Here is a 25,356-nt window from a genome sequence, read left to right on the forward strand (position 1 = left end):
CTTGGGACTTGATGAAGAGATTCCACAGGGAAATCTTAGGCTCCAAGAACTCATGAATGGAAGAGTTCGATGAAGCAAAAGTCAAGAAGCTTGAGGAAGGAATAAAGAAGGACTTTCTTAATAAGAAAACTGTGGTGATAAAGTAGGATGCGCATGATTATGTTGAAAAATTTGGGGATTACTACCGAGATTTGATCAGTTTAATGCCTTGGATTGGACCATATGTTACTAAGGGGATCATAGATGGTGACGCGATGCAGTTGGTAAAATGTGCGATGTAGTTGTTGAAGTCAAATGGTGAACCCTTCCCAGGAGAAGTAAGCGATAGTCGGTTGAAGCTGTATACAGGTGGCTCAGCCACTTGAATAGCTGTGGGAAGCAAAGTCTTAGCATCTCAGGTAGTTGAGAGGAGGCGCAAGACTATAAACTACCTTGCCCGGGAGCCACACAATGTCAGGGCTACGTGCAAGAGAAAAGTGTCACAAGGTTCGCAATAGCGCAAGGGTAGCTACGTTGCCACGCGGGTCGGCTGGAAAGTGACCGTTATAGTCACTATTCACAATATGATGCTTGGTTTGAGACCTAATGGAGTGGGAGACAAGAATTTAAGGCAGGCTTTATGGGCTAGATTTGGGAAAATCTGCCGCCAAGGGAGCATTAATGAACCAGATTTGGGGGAACGGTCGAATTCAAATTCAAATTGTGCTATAAATTGCAAAGGGCTACCTAGTAAACAACACTTGGCCATTTGAGAATTAAGCTATTGCGCACCTAGAGATCTATGAACCTATATTTGTTTGATTTTTTGAAGTCGAAGGCGTTGTTTCAACACTTACCTGAGCCGTTCAGAGATTTTTGGAACAACAGTATGACCATCCCAGAGGAAGCCATGGATATCGGCGAAATGACCGCTGAAGAAGCCACGTAGGCCATGACAATAGGAGATGCCCCTGAGAGCATCAGGATAGTCACAGAAATCGCTAAATCACCACGCACACCGAGACCCAAGAAAGATAAGCAGCCCATGGTTCCGGTGCGCATGTCCCCTAGAAACCTGCTATGAACTAAACTGACCATGGAAGAAAAGGGGAAAGCGGTTAATGTGGAAACTGATGAGGAGGAAGACATTGAGGAAATCCTTGTCAAAGAGGAGGAGGATGAAGACATGGAGGTGGAAACTGAGGGCGCGTGCCCTCTAACCAGGCTTCTTGCGTATGTTCCTCCGTAGAAGGGAAAGGAAAGAGTGCCCAAGGACCTAGATGACAGCAAGAGCTCTCTATAGACTCTGCTGCTACCTGACGATATCATTTTTGAAGGAGCACACTTGGGATGGGTGCCGAGTCTAAAGTTTGAAGACTGGGATCTTGTGGACCACGAGAAATTCCCACACTTGGCAACCTCACAGCTCATGAGGCCAAAGAAAAAAACTCGGCGGGAGTCATTGAGTTGGAGTAGCACAAGTGGTTATGCAGAATCGAGAAAGTAGGGTTGTTAAACCTGCTCTGGGTGCCGCATTACCATCACACCCCAGGAACTATCTTTGTCATCAGGCAGCTGCTTTTCCTGGTGCATGATGGGTGCTTATGGTTGGAGGAGCCCATCCCCATCATGGACCACCTGATTCATAGAATTACCCGACTCCCGTGTAAGGGCGAGGACCCCGCAGATATTTCAGAGGGTAAGAGAAATGACTTGGCCATCGTGGAGGCCATGAAGGCAAAATTCATGCTGGAGAAAAAGAAGAGAGGGTACGCGATATCAAGTATCAACAAGAAGGCAGTCAGAGTTTCCACCCAAATACTGGCTAGAAAGGTTATACGGAAGTGCCACATGGATGGCGTGTCCATGCCGGTGATAGCACTTACTGTGTAGTGTGTGGAGGGGGTCCAATTTAACTGGTCTGAGTACTTGTGCAAGGAGTTCTTGGAGAATTACCGCAAGGCACAGGAACAAGGGAAGACCTTCCACTATGCATGGCTTCTACTGTCCATAGTGCTGGTGGCTTGGGAATTGCTTGAGGACATCCAGTTCCCCACAATTGCGTGGGATATTCTAGAGGCAGCGAAGTACGCTTCGCTGTGGGCCACTAAAGACGCGTAGAGGATTCGAGACAGTAAGATATTTTGGGTGTTCATGGAGATTAACATCATAATGGGGATTAACTGCAAGTTGTGGTTATTGCCCACTGTCTACAATAGTCTATAAAGCATCGCGGAATTCAAGGCGGAATTGCACCACGTGTATGTCAGGGCACACAAGGACCCTGCGAAGAAGTGGAATGAACTCCCATACCTTGTCACAGACGATGTCATATTCACCGTACTTGAGTCGTGGCCGCCGGAGTAGCGTGCTCCAGCCATCTCCGCATTGGAAACAGAAAAGTCAGCTGCACAACAGAAGAAGGAGGAGGCAAAACTACGGATGGCGCAATTCGCAGAGAAGAGAAGAAAAGAGGCAGCAATAGCAAAGGCACAGGAGGCGTGGGACATCGCAAAGGCAGCAACATAACAGAAGAAAGCAGTAGTTGAACAGCAACAGGCAACAGAGAAGGAGTGAAAAGGCCATAAGTCACCCTCGCTTGAGGAAGAGCCCGAGTCAGAGGAAGGTGGCGCAGACCCAGAAACAACATCTACACATTTGAAGCACCAACACTCGAGAGAGCAGGTGGGGCCGCTAAAGAATTCGAAAGCTTCTAAGACTTCTTTTGACTTGATCACCCTGACAGAAGGGGATTCCATGATATAGGGGAGATGATGCGCGACGTCACCACAAAGGCCCTCCAGTAGTTTGTAGAGGAGAATCAGATTGTGTTGGGGGCCCTCCAGGCATAGATACAGGAGTTTTAGGTGCGCACTCCTTAGGCTGGTACTCTATCGACCAGCCTTGTAGTAGGAATGACTGCGACTAAGGAAATGCTGCGCGCTCGTATGACTAACACCATAATGCTGCTAGAGGGGGCAATGGTTATAGAGAATGAGGTTGAGAGGCCTATGGTTAGTGCGTTGAAGGGAGTAGGGATCAACATGGCCATGCTCCCTTAGGATACACTCTATGTCTTGCAGGACGGAGTGATTTCAGAACTGCGAGCTAGGGAGGGTTGTGCACTACAGGTGTTGAGCGAGAAGAAAATTAATATGGAACAACCGAGCCTGCAGTGCGATGAGCTAGTGGCATAGAATCGGCATATGGTGCAGGTGGTTGAGGAGGCCTGCCAGATGGTCCCCGAGTTGGCCATCCCAACTGAGGCACCAATAGAGGCATGCATCTAGAGGTTAGCAGTAGGGGTGCGTGAACCACAAGAAGAGATGGCTAAGGTTCAACTAGAGTTGAACCTTCAGATAGCAGAGCTGCGGTTGAAGGTGTAGCCTTCAACTCCTTCAGAGGTGAGGTAACATCATGCCAACGCCATTACATTGGGGATGGAGGAGTTTAGTAGTGCAGTGCAGGACTGCACCAAAATGTTGGAAGATTCGTTCGAGGTCCTCACCACTCTATAGGAGGACCCAAACATACAATGCTTAGAAATAAAGGTGTCGGAGCTGAAACAACAATATGATGATATAAAAGGGACTGCACAAACGGTGGCCCTTACACATAGGCTCGCGTAGATGCAACATGCCAAAGCGCTTAATAATCAGGTAGACGCAGCGCGAAATAAATAAGTGGTTTTGAAGGCATGTGTCCAGCCTTGGATTGATGAGGCATTCGTCATTACAGCCTCGATCGAAGTGAAGCTCGCATAGATGCAGGGAACGCACTGAAACTACCTGACTAGAGTGAATGAAACTCCCCTCCTTGATTTACACAACTAGACCTGCAATTTCAACGCATAATTACATATATAATTCATGAACCACTCTCTCCTAATCAGATGAGTGACGATCTATATCAAAGTAGGTCAAAATTACCCCAATCTCTCTCAATGGCTCATGTAATGTAAGGTAAGATTTATCGACCATAATGACATATATAATATATCTCATTGATCAGTTCAATAGTCTCTGAAAAATGCGTCCATTTGATACAGTAGGAAGCTGCTCAGTGCGATGTCGACCTTGCAGCGGTCCAGGCAGAGTTGGGAGGTCTCCGTGCGAAGATCTCCGCATCGACAGAGTGACTCGAGGGTGAGTCATGATGTTTGTATTAGGGTCCTATTGGGCGCGGGATCCCCAAAGGCAAGTTTTGGGGCTTAAAGCCCAGATTTTGACCAAATCCGATGTCATGACTCTGCATTTTGTGGGCGCTGAGCACGAAGATTGTAAATGAGTCATAGGGTTGTCTGCCCTCATATTTGTAAATGTAATGTCGGCTTTAGAGATCCACCCATGGTCCGCAGACCATGAGATTGTATAAATAGAGCAAGGCTCTAAGTTGTAAATAGGCGAAGAAGGAATCAATGAATGAAGGATGAAGAATTGAGTCTTGTCTAAGTGTAGAGTCGAGTATTGGGTCAAATAGTTGGATAAGGCTCTGCAGTTGAGTGCGCAGAGGCCTAGTAGTTTGTAGCTGAGTGTGCGGACCCTTGCAGTTGAGTGCGCAGGGCGAGTCGAGTTTGTAACCTTTGGAGAAGTAATAAAGAGAAGTTTCATATCATTTCTGTGTATCTTTTCCTGTTTTATGCATTGAGTATATTGGGTATGAATTGCATTTTTACTGTTTATATGCACGAATTTATATGATTATGTTGACTAAGAGAATATAAGACAAATTATTTGTTTACGCGAAGTTAACTAACAAGTATAAGAAGATAAGTAATATCTGCGATGTAACCTAGGGAATTAGCGCAGATTGCTACCTTAACAGTGTGAAAGCATCCCAGTCCCTGGTTGGGGCTGCGTGAAGGTGATTATAATAGACCGCGAAGGCCATGCAGACCAGGGCGGTGCATGAAGTAACCTACGTGAAGGTATTCATATTTGGACTAAACCGACCCCTTAGACATCTCAAGGGTGCGAAAACTTGGTTCCAGCATCCCCCCATACCGCTTCGGGTGAGACCTCAGTCTGTGCTCCACAAGTTGTTATCTAAAGGGCCAATAGTACAAGGATTTGTTTGGCTAATTAACTCTGAACCTAGGTCAGCCCCCCTCAAGCTAACACTCAATGCTCCAAATCTTTGTAAACGACAAGCCAACATGCCGCCAACTTGCACCGTTTTCAGTAGCGAAATTCACCGGATCCAGACCATGAAGCAGAGGCTCAAAACCGAGGGTAGAGGCAGCTACAGTTCAACCCCCTCGCTCCTGTGCAATGGGATATCCTTGTTACCAGAAGTGAAATTTTTTTGCTTCTCCCGACCAATATCCTACTTAGATATGAACTATTTTATCCCTTTACCATGTTTGTTGTTTTAAAACATTATGTAATATTTCAACTTCATTTTTGGATATTTCATCATGTACATCTTATAGAGATCCTTTTAACCAACCAAAACAAGCTATGGTTTCTATGAAAAATTTATGGTCCAAACAAGTTCACCATTGGTTTTCTAACTCATCTCTAACTCCTAAAATCCAAATGTTTGGGTTAGGAAAATATTTCCTGTTTTTGTAAAAAATTGGCGGAGTGAAGCACTACACTACCTAGATTTTTTCCACCATTTGCTGAAGGGAGTAGAGGAGGAAGGAAGTGGGGTCAACAACTCAATTTTGATGCTAATCTCAAACAAAATGAGGGAATGTTTGAGGGAAGGAAGGCCATTAGGTTACTTATAGATTAATGTTTTAATGATTTCATTGAATTTATTTAGTATTTTGTTTAAGTTTTTGAAACTTCTTAATGAACAAGATTTCCACCACGTGCATGAAAGGAGAACTTTCAAATGAAACTAGAAATAAATTAAATAGAACAAAAGGAAAGGGAAAAGGGAAGGAAAAATCCTACAGTAAGGAGATAGTTATAACCTTTGAAGAAGCTAACCAAGAGGATAGATTCCCACCACTCTTCATACTACCAATGACCTACTCATGCTTGTACCTAAAAAATGTCTCCACAAATATGAAATTCTATGTACACAACACATTAATAAATTGAGATAAACTATCAAACTAGTTACTAGATGATAATATTGTTGCCTCTTCCTTGTGGGGTGAACTCCTTGTAATGATGTTGTTGGTAATCCTCCTCATAAATGGATTGAAGAATCTAAGAGAAAACCCTCAAGTGTAAATATAACATATAAACAACCAAGGGGAACAAAAGAAACATGACAATAAAAAGGGAGGAGCATTTCAAGTGAGGATAAATCCTTGGTGTGAAGGAGTGATGGAGACAATAATATTGGTAATCCAAGTGCTTGATTGAAGGTAAGATTTGATTAAAAGAAGAGGGAATTCCAACACCATACCCTATCTTGAGATGTCGATAAGGCTCATTATTGTCTTTGGGCTCTGAGTGCAACAATGCATATCTATGCAATTCATTTTTCTTGTATAGTGAGATAATTTACACAAGCTAAGGATAACATCTAAGTGCCATGCAATAAAAAAATTACAAACAAGGACAAGGAAGACAAATAGAAAATAAAGCTTACAATAAAGACAAACACGATTGTACATGAGGGGAAAGACCAATAGAAGACTTAAAGATCATTTCATTGCCCCAACATGAAGATGTAACTCTCTTATGTGGTTAGATGAATTCCATCTAGGATATCCTACCTAGGGAGAGAATTTACCCATGCCAAGGATAACATCTAGGTTCCATGCAATAAACAAATTACAAACAAGGACACAAAAGACAAATAGAAAATAAAGGTTACAATAAAGAAAAACACAATGGTACATGAGGGGAAAGACCCATAGAATAATTAAAGTTAAATCCATTTCCACAACATGAGTATGGAACTCCCTTATGTGGTTAGATGAATTACATATAGGATATCCTCTTACCCAAACATTAGAAACTCCCACGTCGAACCACAAGGTCTCACATGAGCATATGATAACAAGCAAACCATATGACAAAAGGAAATATTAACATGAAGTTATGCATAACAAGTAGAGAGTGATGTGGATGAGAGAGAAAATAATATCAAGCTTTACATTTATGAACATGATTTTAAAGGAAAGGAGGGTCCTTTCTGGTCCATCTCATGATATTCCCTCAATTAAAGGTGTTGGAATTTTTGTTACTCCAATAATGAGTCATTGAAGGCAAAGACCAATGCAATGATATATTTGGTTAGCCATAACCTTGTTAATGGAGCATTTCAACAACCCCTTAAGTGCTTGAAATATTTAGTAAAAAACCTCCTTCATAAGGAAACAACCTTAAAGAACTATTAGCTCCTTAGGAAAAAGGGACCTTTAAGATAAGCTAAGAGAAAGGTTCCTTTGTTTGTTGTGTTTATTATGAGCTTTATCAAATCAATGTAAAACTTCAAGTGTCAAAATCCTTGAACAAAAATAAAATGAATCCCTTAACTACTTTCCAATATATAAATGATGTGATAGTAGGACCAACAAAACTTCATTTCCTAACCTTCCAATCACTATTAAAAGAAGATGTTCTTTCTCCTATCACGCAGGAAAGGAAATTTCAAAGAGTTCATATGGTGAATATGCATCTCAATAATCAAAACCTTCCAAATATAGTCCAAAAAAAGTAGTATGAGGTCATGCACCCATATGCTACCTAAGGATTGACCTAACATTTCATTAAAGATATCTATTTTATGCTCCTCAAATACCATCCAAAGAAGGACACAATTGTAAAATAAAATGATAAAGTCTAGGAGGATACTACATAAAATAAGTTAGTAGAAGTGACCCATGAGGATTCCCACAATTGATCTAATTATATCATCTCAAATTATAATGAAAATGTTTTCATGTTGAAGATATCATCAAGATATTTCCAACACAATTTGAATAGGGTCAATTAAACACCATATGCAAAAGTTATGGCCTATGGAAGTTGAAGATAGACAAGGGACATTATTGACACGTGGACCAATGACATGTTGACACATGGGATAATGAAATGTTGACACGTGGACCAATTACATGTTGACACATGGGATAATGAAATGTTGACACGTGGGCCAATGGAAATTTGACATGTAGACCAAGCAGTAGATAACACTTCATGGCATGGATATGACATAATAAAATAGAGTCGATTTAAAATCCCATCAAAATGGGTTTACATCCAAAAAAGAGTGGGATTCAAAATAATATAAAAATATTATTTCCCACCTAAGATGTATGTATGTTCCAAAAATATGTGTAGGTTTTAACCCTGCATAGATAATTCATCCAAACAAATTCTCAATAAAATATAAAATATTCAATGGCAAATACACACTTCAACGCAAATATTTTATCCTAGAAGCCCAAACTAGGAAAATAAGTGAGGATTTTTTTCAATATATTATCTTTACAATGTTACAAAAAAATATGTATATGTCGTAGAATTCATAAAACACCAATACATTAATGTTGTATTAGAAAAAAAATATAGTTCTTGTTATCAGAGCTACAAAACCATGGGAAAAACCACAATGCACCAAAAAACCTCTAAAAGTGAAAATTGCCAAAAGTGAACACAAAAAACTGCCCAATTTTTTTTATAATATCCCCCCATGTGACCCCACATGTGTGTGGTGCATGTATATGTCGCATGTGGTTAATCATGAAAATAATATAAAACATACCCAATAATATGTACCAGGTCAAGGTAAACCAAAAAATACATGCTAATAACTCCAACAAGCCACCAACAGACCAACCAACCAAGTTATGCCCATTGTGCACTTATCATACACCACACAAATCTATTGTAATCCAAATGCTATTAAACATATGAAATTGTGGATACACCATAACCGTGGGATATATATATCCCTTTTAAAAGGTAATAGGAAAATTCAAAGGGATTTGAACCTCACTGCTTTCTACAAAATTTTAATGCTTTACCATTGTATTGGGCACTTGAGAAGTATTATAAAATGATTCATTTTTTTTTTCAAAGGATGCACAATAGTTTTTTGTATGTATAATAGGAAAGGTATGTTATTTTTAGTAGGAAAAGGCCAAAGATGGTTGTTATACCAACACCATTGTCTTCTCTGAAGAACTTTAAAGACTCTTTTGTATATTAAAGGCCATTTTTAATGTAACGAAGACACATTGATGTATTTTTCATCAATTTTAATGAATCAATTCCTTTGTTGAAGTGGACCTAGAAACATAGCCTACAAGGCATGAAATTTGTTAACAAATTTTCTGAGTATTGTCAAACATTTTCCTATTCTCTTCTCAATTTTAGTAATTTTATTTGCTTATTAAACTTTATTAAGTCAAATTTTTAATGAAATCATGGGAAATTGCGAAGTTATGTATAAGAATTCCAATTAGTGTCACAAAACATTTTTTGTACTAATCCTTGATCAGGTTGGTATCAAAGCAAGATCAATTAAGGATTTTCAAGCAATGGTGTTGAATGCTAACCAGGTCTAAGATCAAGCATGGATAAGGATTGCTTGGAGAGTTCAATCTCGTGATTGGTATGAGATTTAGATTTCTATGGTGAGCGATGGAAACTAAAAGGAAATAAAACATCACTAAGTCTTAAAGAATGTTTCATCAATCCTTTCTTGAGATGAGAGCGATGGTGGAAAAGTTATATAGAGAATGAAGGAAGAACAAATAAGGCCCAAGTCAATTTAAAGACAAAGAGGCTGTTGATGGTGCTAAAAATTTGCTAACGCAGGGGGTCTCCCCGATATGAAGTCCCAATTAGACCTCGGATTGTTTGGAGTAGGAGACCCATCTAGATAATAGGCCTGACCACCATTATTCTTAGGAATTTTCCTTGGCTGCAATTATCAACATAAGATATTATACACAAACGTTGAGATGAGCAAGTAAGTTGACACTATGAAGCATACAATTGCAATGTGTATAAGGTACTTTCACAAAAGGGAAAAGAGAGAGTGAGTCTCTAGAATAAAATAAATAGTACTATCCTAAAAGAGACACATAAGAGAATCGAAAGAATCGTTGATTAACCTGTAAATTAGTTCACAAGATAATAATGATTATAGAAGAAAATAACAACATACATTCAAAAAGATGCATACCAAAGCCTACGAAATAGTTTATTTTCATTAGTATGTGTTAACATAAACATACACCGCAAACAATGAAATAATAGTCTTACAATCATTCATGACATATGCATAAAATCTTGTTGACTCTGAGAGCTTCATATGTTAACTGAAAGTCCAAAAAATACATGACTGCAATGATGCAACACTAGCCCAATATTGGAACATTAAGTCACCACGTGCTCCTCCAAAGAAATATCTTCTCTCCTATATCAAGTTAGAGAAGGGAAGGTCAAAAGTCCTCCCATCCCCTCTTTTTAGCTATGACAATGTATTTATAACAAATGAGGTGACTCTCCACCTCCCATATGACTCTTGACCTCCCTCATGACACTTGAGCTCATACTATGTCTTTTCAAATTCCTATATGACCTTTGAGCTTCTACATGACTTTAGAACTTTCTAGTGACTTTTCACATTCCATGTGGGACCCTTGGGCTTCCACACGTTTTACATTTTCTCATTTTGGAGACATTACATAATTACATTCCATAAGTGATGTGGCAAGATACGTTGACACATATGAATTTTGTGGTGACACTTTGAGAAGCCATGACTTGGCAATGGTGACATAAGAATTCATTTCATCAATGGAAAATTCTTCTTCTTGTTGTTGGAAACTTATGATAACCTGTGTATTTTGTTTGAAGAACCCGACGTTTCGGGTGAACACTTCACCCATCTTTAGGGAAAAGAAGCTTAATTGATGATGGGAAGAGTGCTTGACCAAGATATATAGATAATGGGGGAAAATAACCATCAGAGAAAGTGAGGTTAAAGGGAATGTTGCATAAATGATAAATTTGACTATAACTATAGAAAGAGAAATTAAATAATTTATTAAAACTTGAAATTAAATTATTTAATAAATTGATATGATTATTATTGGAATTATCAAGAATTTTATTAGTTATATAAAAATGTTAGAATGAAAAAAGAAAAAATATATAGAAATAAATCAAAAAGATTAAAAATGAATTAAAATTAAGATATTTAAAAATTTGATTGGTCAAAATTAAAAAGGGTTAAACATTTGAAATGGCTAAGAAATGGTCCCATAATACCAATCGCCTTATTTTTTTTTGGCAAAACCAAAATATTAGCTTTTGCCCCATACCATTCCAACCGGGTCATTAGAGAATCCCTTGAAATTGAAAAACATCCTAATAATTATAATCGTGATGATGGATACAAGTTAAGCTATTCCTAGAAACCCACCATCCATTTCTTATCATCTAAACCCTTTCCCTCTAATTTAAATTCTAACCCTTCCTAATCCATTCTTCCCTCTATACTTGCTCTTTTGTAAGTATTACTCCCCCTTCCTTATAGATTTCTTCTTATGATTATTTTTTCTCTTTACATAGTCATTTCTATTCCTCATTATAAAATTTAATCAATTTTAAAGCATTTGCTAATTAATTTTCCTTTTTCCAATTTAACTATCTCTAATATAGTTAATAAAATATTAGTATTTAATAATTTAAATAATATACCATTTCTTAACCATTTCAAATGTTCGTCCTTTTTTACTATTGACCAATTCCTTTTTTTTTTATATATATACATTTTAATTCAATTTAATCCTTTTGATTTATCTCTGTATTTTTCTCATTTTAGTCTCATAAAATTAATATAACCTTAAATTATAAATCCAATAATTATATTAATTAAGTATAAATTTGATGTAAGTAATAAAATAATAGTATTTATTAATAAAAAAATATACCATTTCTTAGCCATTTCTAACGTTCGAAATTTTGAATTTTGACCCATCAAAATTTTAAATATCTTAATTTTAATTCATTTTTTTTTCTTTATTTCTATATATATATATATATATATATATATATATATATATATATATTTTCATTCTAATAATTTCAATATAAATAATAAAATTATTGATAATTCCAATAATAATCATATTAAATGATTAAATAATTTAATTTCAATTTTTTATAAATTATTTAATTTCTCTTTCTATAGTTATAGTCAAATTTATCATTTATGCAACGTTCCCTTTAATCTCGCTTTCTCTAATGACTATTTCTCCACATTCTCTATATATCTTGGTCAAGCACTCTTCCCATCATCAGTTAAGCTTTTTGTCCTTGAAGATGGGTGAAGTGTTCACCTGGAACATCAAGTTCTTCAAACAAAATACACAAGTTACCAAAATTTTTCAACAACATTATGTTACTGAATGTGGAAATATACATGCCATACTTATTCTTGTTTGTATGACTTCGAATTCTTCATGATGGATCTTTTATTGTACTTCATCTTCACCCTCCAAAGGGTTAGATAGGTGTTGGAACCTTCCAAGTTAGCATGAGTTGCCATCTCTTTATCTTGGTCCAAGACTCCATGTCCTTCACGATGGTTCCTCATTTTGCTTCTTCTTCTTCATAAGCTCCTTCTTTTAACCTCTCCTAAATAACCTCCCTTGAGCATCACTGTTCCATGTTGAGATGATAGCACCTACAACTAAATTCCAATCATAACAAGCCAACATCAGTCCGAAAACACATATTCTATATTTTCTTGCTCATGGAAGATGCTAACTGTGATGGGGAAATTAGCAAGGGTTTTGAGAGAGAGAGACTAGGAATTTCACAGTTGAGCTTAGCAGTGACTAAGGGATGACCATGTTGTCCGCTGGAACCACACAATGCACAATAAGGAGGGGCTCTTCAAGGTTTTGCGCAGTGAGCAAGTCCAGGGGATAAGGATAATGAACTTGTTAACCGAGGATGCACAATGCTCATTACTCAGGGAAGAGGAGACATGTATTATGCAGTTGAGATTCAAAGGGATTGAGGGATGGCCTCACTGTCCTCTAGAATTGCGCAATATGTACTAAGAGGCAAGATAGTAAAAGGTACTGTGTAATGAGGGGTTTTAAGTCAGCAAGAGAGATAAGACTAGCCACTGTAATTGTGCAATATGCAGTGATTGAGAAGTGGACTCCAAGATTACGCAGTTGAGGGATGTAGTAGCATAAAAATTGACTTACTGTCCACTAGAAAGATGTACTGTGTAGTAAGAGGCTTACTTGGTGAAGGAATTGCGCCGTTGACTGGTTTAAACAATAGAAGGCTAGATCACTGTACCTTGAGGATGCTCACTTCACCATGAGGGGGAGAGAGCCTTTGTATCACACATTTATCTTCAGTAGCGATTAAGAGGAGGATCCATTGTCCACTAAAACTGCCTAATGGAGGCAAGCATGAGTCAGTCTTGGGCGCATTTTTCAAGGGTAAGTAGGAAGAGACTGAGGGACTGTATGTCAAGATTGCGCAATGTGTTTGTGGAAAGGTCATCCATTAGGATGGCACAATGCACAATTGTAAGAGGTAAGGGATGTGTCCTTGCTGGCTAATAATACCAAGTGTACCCATCCAGTAGCTAGGAGTTTAGGTATGCAAAGTGTGAAGACAAGGGCCAACCCAAAAATGGCTAAGTCTTGGACCAATGGAACAAGATAGAACACATGATATCAACAAGTTACAAAACATATTTACACACATGTATAATATCAAACATAAGCCACAAGAATGCATAATACTCAATATCCACCTGCATACCTTGAAACAAAAACAAAACGACACTTATTTCTAAGTGCGATAATTGAAATGTAGCTGTGTGACACTTAGAGTACAAGTTATGACAAGCATCAACTGCAACTAGAAATTGTTCTAAGCTATGGGAGAGTGTCTAACACATATCATTATGATATAAGATCAACTAATGTATAAGAATGCAATAAATATGCCTCTAGTGGTGCGCCAAAGTGCGACACATGCAAGAGTGAAAACAATCAAAAGCAGTACTTGCGACAATAATAATTAGTGAAAACGACACTTGAAAAAGCTAAAGAAAGTGAAAGTGACACATGAAAAAGCTAAATAAAGAAGAAGTGATACTTGCAAAAGTGAAAGTAAGAAAAAATGACAGTCACAAAAGTGAAAGTGACACTTATGAAAGAAAAAGTGCAAAAGCGACAATTGAGAAGACTCATTAGGATGATGGTACACTTGTAACTAAGAGTGAGAGAGACTGTCAACTGAAATTACACGTTGACTATCCACATGAATTGCACAGTCACTGTCCCAATCAAATATGTAAGCATTGGTGTCAGGGACTACATAATTTCTAAAATTTGTAAAATTCCTGCCACTAAAGATTACGCAATGACTATTACCAAGGACTTCACAGACACTGTCTTCCAAGACTACACATTTCCTGTCTTCAAAATATAGACATGGACTACTAAGCTTGCTAGAAAGAGGTGCTCTTGTGAATGCATCAAAAGCTAAGAATGTGTAAGCAGGTGAATTCAACATTTAGAATCTCACAAGAAAACTTAAGGATTTTGTAACAACCCCAAGTTAAAGTTTCATGTAATAAAGGATAATAAAGGAAAAATAAGACCAAGGTCATGGGACACGTATTCCAAGATGAATGTTGGGAAAACACTATAGTGGGAATCACTTTTGGTTTATTATGGCTATGTAAATTGGAAAAGGCACTAGAAAAGAGGCAATAATTGGAAGTTAACTATGAAGATAAAGGAAAGTAGGAGAAAAGGAAGGTGAAGGGACACATATATGCATGTTAAGGAAATTAGAGGAAAAATGAAGGAAAATGAAGAAAAATGAAGAAAAGAGATACATAAATAATAAAATGGCATAATAGGATCAATTCACAAATTTTGTCAGCTGATATTTTTTCAGTTCAGTTTGTCTCTCTCCTTTCATTCTCTCTCTCATGCACTCTTGCACACTTAGAGTATTCTTGGAGGACTTGGGAATTCACTTGGATAAGGAGAAAAAAATCAAAGAAAAAGCAAAGGAAAGAGAAGGAAAGCAAGGAGAAGGTTGGATCAACAAATTCAACAAGAGGATTTTTAGGTAACAGGTTGCATTTGTGATTTCCTTTTTGAGGTGTGAATGCATGGTACATGCATTTGTTTATTTGGTTCATTTGTTGTCATTGGCATGGGTTTTTCCTAGATTGACAATGGTCTCAACCTTGCCTTGCCATTTCTTAGATAACCATGGTGTGATGTGATTCATCTTTAGTTGAGCTTTGGATTTCTGGAAGGTTTGGAGCCAGGATAGGTGGTCTCAGGAAAATTACCAAGGGTTGGCGGTGGAGATGGTTTTGTATAAGACTCCCTTGATAGGTGGGTGGAGACAAGAAAATTCCTCAAGGTACGGCTAAGAAATTCTGAGGCATCCAAGCTTGGTTTAGTTTTGTGATCTTGGGACCGGTTTAGGTGAGATCATGGTAGCTTGAGGGTGGAGGTGGTTTAACCTTTGGAGTCCCTGGTTGATTATGTCTTGGCTTCAAGTTTAACCATATGTTTGACAAAATGTCTATCATGTTCTAGGAAGTCTAGGTTAAGCTTTGGCTTCAAGTTTAAATGTTTGGCATTGTCTTCATGCTAATTATGATTATGGAAAGTTACAAGCAGTTCTAGGTAGTGGTATGGAGGTTAGCTTGAAAAAGTGGCTCAGATCTCGAAACTGTAGGCACTGAACTGGATGATTTAGGTCATAACTACATCGAAGCAAGCTTGTGCATGTAGTTGGGGCCTCATAACTGCAATCTTTCCTTGTTGTGCTTGTGGTTAAGGTGTTGGGTCAAAGAAAAATGGTTCTAGCTTAGGGATTGATCACTTGGGGTGGTGGTCTAGCTCCTGAGTGATCTGTAGTCCCCATGGGATGTCAGTAAGTGTTTAGTTTGTAGGCCCCCCTTCCATAATTGGAACTTGGCATCGAGTCATGTCATAATTGCACTCAGCCTCATATTTATCCCAGGATCTTGTGAAAGTAGGTAATGTTGGGAGGAGGCATTACAGATTGGTATAAGATCTTCTAGGTTCAAAAACTTGGTTTGGATGGGCTTGATGTGATTGTTATGCATGCATGTCAATCGTATGCATGCATTACAATGGTTACGGTTTTCATGTGTATAGTTGAGTTATCATGCATGATGTCGATGGGTTTATATGTTGATGTCATTATATATATGGACTGAATTGTGTAGATGAGATAGCCTCCCCTAAACTTAATTAAGGTATGTTTGATCATGTTTCTATTTGGTTTATTTGACATGGTATGTTTGCAGGAAGAATAAGATAAAAGATGACGAGGAAAATGGTAGACTAATTGTCATGTGACACTTCTTAGAGATTAGTTGAGAAGCAAGGAGATGAGTACTCTCTTGATTTAACAGATACATTGAGAAATATGAAGGAAGAAATCAGAAGTTGTAAGGCAGATAATGAAAAAATAATTCAATCACAAGAAATTCTTGCTAGAGCTTAGGAAAAGCTGTTGGGTGTGAAGCTTGTTATCTTATTTATTTAGAGGTATTGCCACATTTGAACCCAGTTCATAATGGGGAAACAACACCGCTCATTTGTTTGCCACTAGGGGGAGGCGATGATAATTTTTATAAGGTCCCCCTTGGTGGGGGTTCGGGGGCAGTGCCCCTAAAGCTAAAAATAGATGTAAAATTGCCTTGTAAAATATTGTAATTTCGTAGTCAATCTGATCCATTCATTAGGTAGATGATCAGATGGTAGAAGTTATGTTTAATTTAGGGTTTTTTCCCTGGAAGGAAACCCCTCGCTATATATGAGGGAAATGTATTTCAGCTATGTAGATGTGTATTCTGAGTGACAAAGGAGAGAGGAGATTGTGTGAGAGCGAAGAGGAAATTACAACAAATTTTTTGTAGTTTGTATCTCTTCATTTTGTTGGATAATATAAAGTAAGGACTGACTGTTTCTCTATGGATGTAGCCCAAATTGGGTGACCCATGTATATCTATGTCTCTCTTGTTTTATGCATTTTTTTTGTTTATATTTCTGGAATATTTCATTTCTTCCATTTTTCTATAATATATAATTTTCTAACTAGTATCAGAGCCAAAGGTCTATTTGGCTGATAAACTTGCAAAAGAGAATGGTTCTTGGTTCAAGTGAGAGCAATGATGGAATATGGTAAGTTTAGGGTCGAAAAATTTAATGGACAAAAGTACTAGCTGTGGAAGATGCCGATGGAATATTGTTTGTATTAGAAAGATCTGTACCTACCATTGAGTGGAAAGACAAAGAAGACGATGAGTATGACAAACAAAGAATGGGATATTCTCGACAAAAAGGCACTTGGAACAATATGGTTGTGCCTAGAAGCGTCGGTAGCCTTTAATATTTCAAAGAAAGCAACAAAAGAGGGTTTAATGTCGGCATTGGAAAAACTATATGAAAAACCCTTAGCCTCAAATAAGATATTTATTATGAAACGTTTATTTAATAGGAAGATGCCAGAAGGTGGATCTATTGCTAATCATTTAAATGAATTTAATACAGTTACTAGCCAGTTAAGTTATGCACGGGTAACTTTTGATGATGAAGTTAAGGCTTTGTTATTTCTGTGCTCATTGCGAGAAATTTGGAATGGTTTAGTTATGGCCATTAGTAACTCTATATCTAGATCTAGTACTTTAAAGTTTGATGATGTTGTCGGTGCAATCATTAGCAAGGAAATACAACAGAGAAGCTCCAGTGAGACATCGGGTAATGCTTTGACTGCAGAGACTAGGGGAAGAAAAATGGAAAGAGGAAAGAGCCTAGGATGTCGCAATAAGTAAAGGAAATGCAAATCCAAGTCGATATTGGGGATAGTGTGTTGGAAATGTGGGAAGGAAGGGCACTTGAAGAAAGACTATAAGTCTTGGAAGGGAAAAGAAGGAGACGTGCAACAAGAAAACAATCATGAAGCAAATGTGACAGGTGATGTGTTGCAAGATGCTTTGATTCTTTCATTAGAGAATATTATTGATGCCTGGGTGGTAGATTCAAGGGCTTCATTCCATGCCACACTTGATAGGAAACATTTTCATGATTATGTTCAAGGAGATTTTGGACAAGTTCGTTTGGGTGATGCTAAAACCTGTAAAATCATTAGAATGGGTAAAGTTTTCATAAAATAACAAAATGGAAACCAATGGCTATTGAAGGAGGTAAGGCATGTTCCAGATCTGAAGAAAAATATAATTTCAATAGGGATTTTTGGATGTGAAGGTTATGTAACTACTTTTAAAGATAAGACTTAGAAGGTCACTAAAGGAGCCCTAGTAATAGCAAAAGGAGAAAAGGCTGGTACGTTGTATTTATGCAATGGTATTTCTAAATCTGTTAATGCTTTAATATCTACAGGAAAAGATACAACGTTGTGGAATCATATTCTCGAGCACATGAGTGAGAAGGGGATGCAGATTCTTCACTCAAGAAATTTTTTTCTAGGTTTGAAGCATGTTGACTTGGAATTTTGTGATAATTGTGTTTATGGAAAAAAAAATAGAGTCATATTTATGAGAGTTGGGAAAGAAAAGAAGAACGAAAAATTAGAGCTTGTGCATACAAATGTATGGGGACCTGCTCAAGTATCATATCTCAGTGGATCTCGTTATTATGTTACTTTTATTGATGATTCAACCAAAAAAACCTAGATTTATTGTATTCGAAATAAATCTAATGTATTTGATACTTTCAAGAAATGGAAAGATTTGGTTGAGAATGAGACAGGAAAAAGGTTGAAGGGTATCAGATCAGACAATGGAGGTGAATATTGCAGCAGAGAGTTTGATAAGTACTGTTCAGAGAATGGAATTAGTAGAGAGAAGATATTTCCAGGAACAACACAAGAAAATGGTGTATCAGAAAGGATGAACAGGATCATGGAGCGTGCAAGGTGCATGAGATTGCATGCATGATTGCCTTTAATATTTTGGGCAGATGTTGTAGATACTGTTGTTTATCTAATAAATAGAGGGCCTTCAAGTTCCTTGGATGGAGGTATTCCAGAGGAGGCATGGACAAGTAAAAAGGTAAACTACTCATGTTTAAATACTTTTGGTTATGAATCCTTTGTCCACATTAATAAAGGAAATAAAACGAAGCTTGAGGAAAAATAAAAGAAATATACCTTTATTGGATATGGTGTTAATGATTTTGGTTATCGCTTATATGATTATGAAAATAAAAAATTCATTAGGAGCAGAGATGTCATATTCAATGAAAAGGTTTTGTATAAGGATCAGATGCAGGAAAACAAATAGGAAAAAGAAAATAGAGAATACAAAGTGCTTGATGAGATCGCAAAAAAGGTAAAGGTGCCTGAAAATCATAATGATCAACAACCAGAACAATGTCAACAACAACCGCAACAACAAAAAGCACCTCAAACACTTAAAAGTGGTGTTATAATATCTACCAGGATAAGTAGACCCCCTGAACAATACTCTCGTTCATTATGTTATCTATTGTTGACTAATTTTGGTGAACCAGAATGTTATGAAGAAGCAGTGCAAGTAGAAAACATGAAGAAGTGGGAGCTAGCCATGAAAGAAGAGATGGACTCCTTGGTACATAACTAGACTTGGGAATTAGTGAGGTTGTGTACAGGTAGAAAAGCAATGTAGAATAAATGGGTTTATAGGTTGAAGAAAGAAGATGGAGGTAGAAAAAGGTATAAAGCTATATTTTAAGTGAAGGGGTTTGCATAGAAGAAAGGTATAGACTTTGATGAAATATTTTCTCCTATTGTTAAAATGAATTCAATCAGAAATATTTTAAGTCTAGTAGCAGCAGAAGATTTGCATCTTGAGCAGTTAGATGTAAAGACGATATTTCTCCATGGTGACTTGGAGGAAGAGATCTATATGTAGAAACCACAAGGATATGAGGTCAAAGGGAAGGAGAAACTAGTGTGTAGGTTGGAGAAGATATTGTATGGCTTAAAACAAGCTCCAAGGCAATGGTATCTAAAATTTGAAAGGTTCATGTCTAAACAAGGTTATCCTAGATGTCACTCTGATCATTGAGTTTATCTCAAAAGACAAAATGATGACAGCTATATTATATTATTATTGTATGTAGATGGCATGCTTGTTACAGGGTCTAACATGCAGGAAATAGATGTGCTCAAAGGAAAATTGGTAAATTCATTTGCAATGAAGGATTTGGGTGTTGCAAAACAAATCCTTGGTATGATAATAACTAGAGATAGGAAAAATTTCAAATTAACATTGTCTTAGAGTGAGTACATACAAAAGGTGTTGGAAAGATTTAATACGTAGAACACAAAATGAGTTACTACACCTTTGGCTAGCCATTTCAAACTAAGGAAATGTGTCCCAAGACTCAAGAAGAGATGGATTATATGTCTAAAGTTCCATATTCATCAACTGTTGGAAGCTTAATGTATGCATTGGTCTGCGCAAGGCTTGATATTGCACATGCAATGGGAGTGTAAGCAGGTACATGAACAATCCAGGAAAGGAACATCAGATGGAAATGAAGTGGATTCTCAGGTATTTGAGAGGTACCACATATCAAGCATTATGCTTTGGTGGTTCAAACATTGCTTTATAGGGATATGTTGATGCAAATATGGCAGGTGGTAGAGATAACAGGAGGAGCACCACAGGGTATGTGTTTACTGTAGGTGGAACAACTGTCAGTTGGGTTTCAAAATTACAAAGTGTTGTTGCACTCTCAACAACAGAAGTAGAGTATGTTTCCGCTACAGAGGCTAGTAAATAAATGATTTGCTTACAAATCTTTTTGGATGACTTGGGTAAGAAGCAGGGGTTGGGAAGGTTATACAGTGATAGCCAGAGTGTCATTCATCTTGCAAATAACTCTACATTTCATTCCAAGAATAAAAACATACATCTCAAGTACCATTTCATATGGTTAGTGTTGGAAGATGGACAGTTGAAGCTGGAAAAGATACACACTAGCGAGAATCCTACAGATATGTTAACAAAAGTTGTAACCAGGGAGAAACTAAGATTCTGCTCGGTTTCAATTGGTCTTCAAGTATGATGATGAAGATGAGAAAAAACTAGGTCTAAAGTGGATTCATTGTCCAAAAAATGAAGCAGCGGTGGAGTTGCTATAATCAGTCTCCAAGTGGGAGATTGTTGGGTGTGGAGCCTGTTTATATTCCTTATTTAGAGGCATCGCTGCATTGGACCCCAGTTCATAATGGGGCAGAAACTCTTCCAATTGGTTCGCCGCTAGGGGGGTCTAGGGGGGGCGATGGCGATTTTTATGAGCCCCCCTTGACTGGGGTTTGGGGGTAGCACCCTCAAAGCTAAAAATAGATGTAAAATTGCGTTGTAAAATATTGTAATTTTGTAGTCAATCTGAGCCATTCATTAGGTGGATGATCTGACTGTAGAAGTTATGTTAAATTTAGGTTTTTTTCCCTAGAAGGAAACCCCTCGCGATATATGATGGAATTGTATTATGGCTATGTAGATGTGTATTTTGAGCAACAAAAGATAGAGGAGATTATGTGAGAGCGAAGAGAAAATTACAGTGGATTTGCTGTAGGTTGTATCTCTTTATTTCGCTGGATAATATAAAGGAAGAATTGGTTGTTTCTCCATGGACGTAGCCCAAATTTGGTGAACCACATATATCTGTGTCTCTCTTGTTTTATGCATTTCTGTGTTGATATTTCTGCAATATTTTATGTGTTCCATTGCTCTGTAATATATAGTTTTCTAACAAAAGAAACTGGAGGTCAATGTTGTGATCCTTCAAAGGCTATTAGATTTACAGAGATAGGGAAAAAAAAGGATCAGTCATGGACAAGAGGAAAGGACTAATGGGGCATATGGTAGCAAGTTTTGACTAGGAGACAAGTTGGTAGGGTTAACATAGTTAGAGGTGGAAGATGGTTGGATGCACCTAACAGGAGAGGTAGTGCTTATGGGTTCTATTCTAGTTCTAGTTTAGAAAGACATCATGGTCATCACTTCCATCATCCTTATAAGAGGAGTGAGAGGGGGTAATTCTGAGATGAGTTCAAGAAATCCAAATCTCCTACATTTGATGGGACATGAAGAAACTAGAAGATGAAGAAGCATGGTTGCTTGGGATGAAGAAGTTCTTTGAATTGCATGACTATACAGAGAATATTAAAGCTCGGATAACTATTTTCAAACTCAAAGGAAAAGTAGATATTTGGTGGGAAGATGTGAAGCGTGTCAGAGGCATCAAGGTAGAAGCGTTGAGTTGGCATGTTTAAAAGACTTCAGAAAGAAGTACTTTACTGAGAGATACTACGATGGAAAGGCTAAGGAGTTCTATGATCTAAAGATGGGATCTATGACAGATGAAGAGTACATGACCAAATTTCTGGAGTTGTTGAGGTATGTTTCATATATTAAGGAGGAGAAGACAAAGTTTCAAAGGTTCATAAGTGGATGTGGTGAAGTAAAATTATAAGTGCAAACACAAATGGATTCCTCTAGCCTGATAATGGGTCTAGTCACAACAGATACATTCAATGGAAGATTTCCTTAGGTTAGAACCAATTAAGAGGGCCTACCTCTTAGTACACTTATCCCATTTGATGATGTCCTCGCTTGTTCACTCCATCTATCTCTCGCTTCCTTCTTCAAACACCTAAAACAAGTAAACAACGGCAAACAACAACCGTGATAATAGACAAATTGTAATTCAACCTACTTAACAAGCCAAGAAACATTAAGCCATGAATATGTAAGATGAAAAATCATGTAGGAAAGCAATCGATAGTTCCATATATATTAAATCAAGAAGAGATTACAACCATTGTCTTGACGTTGCCATTCTCCTCTGACAAGATCAGGTTCCCACACACTTCTGCTAGCATTCGATCATGGTCTCAAACAAAATAGTTTTAAGGCTCTTCCATTTAGGCTTCACTCCAAACAAAATCGCACTTCTCCCTCACACAACTAGAGAGCTACAACTATGAATAGCTTGTTGTTTACTCCAAACCAAATCAGCACTAGCACACCAACATTAACACTACAACACTAACACTAGCTTGTGCTTGGGAAAAATGGAGGTTTATATAGCATGGGTGGATGGGAGATGGATCCTCTTCTCATGTGAGAAAGTCTTATCTCTTGAGGTAGGCTTCACTCCAAACCAAATCGCACTTCTCCCTCACACAACTAGAGAGCTACAACTATGAATAGCTTGTTGTTTACTCCAAACCAAAATAGCACTAGCACACCAACATTAACACTACACCACTAACACTAGCTTGTGCTTGGGAAAAATGGAGGTTTATATAGCATGAATGGATGGGAGATGGATCCTCTTCTCATGGGAGAAGGTCTTATCTCTTGAAGTAGTTCCATCATTATAGGGAAAATGATCCCAAACTGACATCCTTGACCCCATCTGGCCAAACCATTTAACAGACTTCCATTACGAAGCTTCTAGAGCTGGAAGCTTCAACTCTTTATTTAAAAAACTTTCCATAAGAGGACCGACGCGACTGGAACAAAGATCAGCTTCTCCAGTCAGCACTAGGGATAGTGTTAATCCCTACATATCAACACGAGGGGGACAAGGGCCATTAGCGCCGGTCTTGTAAACTGGGAAAAACAGAAGTTTCAGGGGAAACAGTGAAAAAGGGAATTGATCTACTCATGGAGAGGGATACAATGGGAGTTTCTTCATGAAGGGAAAGCATGTAGGGTTCACTGTAGAGGTCCTCTAGGATCAAGGAACGAGGAGTATAGGGACAGTGACAAAATGTTGTGTAACAGATGCCCCCTAAAGCGTGAAGGCCAAACTAGAGTGAGGGATGAAATGCTTTATGAATCAGTGCGGGGAACCGTAGTCTGTCGTCGGAAAACCTGCAAGCAAGTACATATACATATACATAACTGAAAACTCTGTCAAATGATACATGAATCATGGTATGTAAAAAACCATCTAGAGAATGATCATGTGAATGGATCCAGGCATGGGCGCAACTATCCATTAAAGAGGATCATAATGAAACCAAGGTATGGTCGCAGCCATCCAAAAATGAGAAGGATCACAAATGATAACTCATGGTATGGTCGTAACCATCCATCTAAAAGAGACATGTATATCAACATAACCATGTCACATCACTTCGCAACCTGGACTTTTGTGATCTGAGTCCAGAGTCTTGTGCTCCAACACGACCCGATCAAAGTACAACTTCTAACATGTGAATAGATGTGTTGACATAGAACATGATAAAAAGTCACTTGATTACCAGTCAATGGTGTAAACTGTTAACAATCATGAGAGAAACCATCAATAATGACAATGGTACTCAAGGTACTATCAGCACAATCCACAGAATGTGAATAGAGGAACTGAAGTCAAACACCCATGAAATCACTCAATCGAAATCTAATGATGTGGACTTGTCATCGAGTGCGAAGAGCTTGCCATTAGGGCATGCAAGCTCTAAGGTACTGGAAGGGAATCTCTCGATCAACTTCCCGGATAATGAGCTGAAGTCGACGGGAAACGACCGTGTCAAAGGAGGGCCATAATGTTTCCCACATCAGCGACATGAGACGAAAGGATGCAAAATGATTTTGGATGATACATAGAATCAGAGGTAAGTGTAACTGCAGAAGGACAACTCTTGAACATATCAGTGACACAACTGGAAGTTTGGCAGCTTTTGGATCCATACGATCAGTGGTCATAATGATGGGGTAGAGATCAAATGGAAGGCAAAAGTGAACGACCCAACCCAGGAAGGTCAACGATACAAAGGAGGATATCCCAACTCAACACGAAGCTGAAAGTGTCATGTTCAAGAGTGAGATGCAGACACAACTGAATAGATTTCCAAATTTTCCCCCACCATTTCTGGGAGGTACCCCAATTTTTTTTAATCGCAAGCTCAAAGGGGATAGCATATGCTTGCATTGTAAGTTCATCCTTCAGATGAATCCAACCTAGTAAGTTTAACGAGCCCTAGGAAGGAGAAGCTCATGTTCGTCATGGTGATGAATCTGATGTCGTTTAACCTTTTAACGAGTCTGACAAAGGTGTAACTCGGTATCTTTTTCATGTTTAGAGAGTTTGAAAAAGACACGTAAAAGAAAACTCCACATGGTCCCTTTTCATACATTTGTGTATCTCGAGCCCGAAAAGGTAAAAAACGATACTTGAGAGAACTACTTGACCATTTCGGTTAAGGAGTACCTTTTTCATAAATAGTACCTCCCAACCCGAAAAAAGGGTAAACTTATACTGGGTGCACGACGTTTCACATCCATTGATGAGTTCGAAACGATAAGGGCTCGACTATATTTTCACTTTTTAAAGGGTCGGAAAAGAGCTTGAAAGCAGACCCCCTATTTTATTCTCTTTTACGA

Source organism: Pinus tabuliformis, chromosome 9 (assembly GCF_031772625.1).
Source record: "Pinus tabuliformis cultivar Carrire ecotype Pingquan chromosome 9, CPIR1, whole genome shotgun sequence".
Classification (NCBI taxonomy): Eukaryota; Viridiplantae; Streptophyta; class Pinopsida; order Pinales; family Pinaceae; genus Pinus; species Pinus tabuliformis.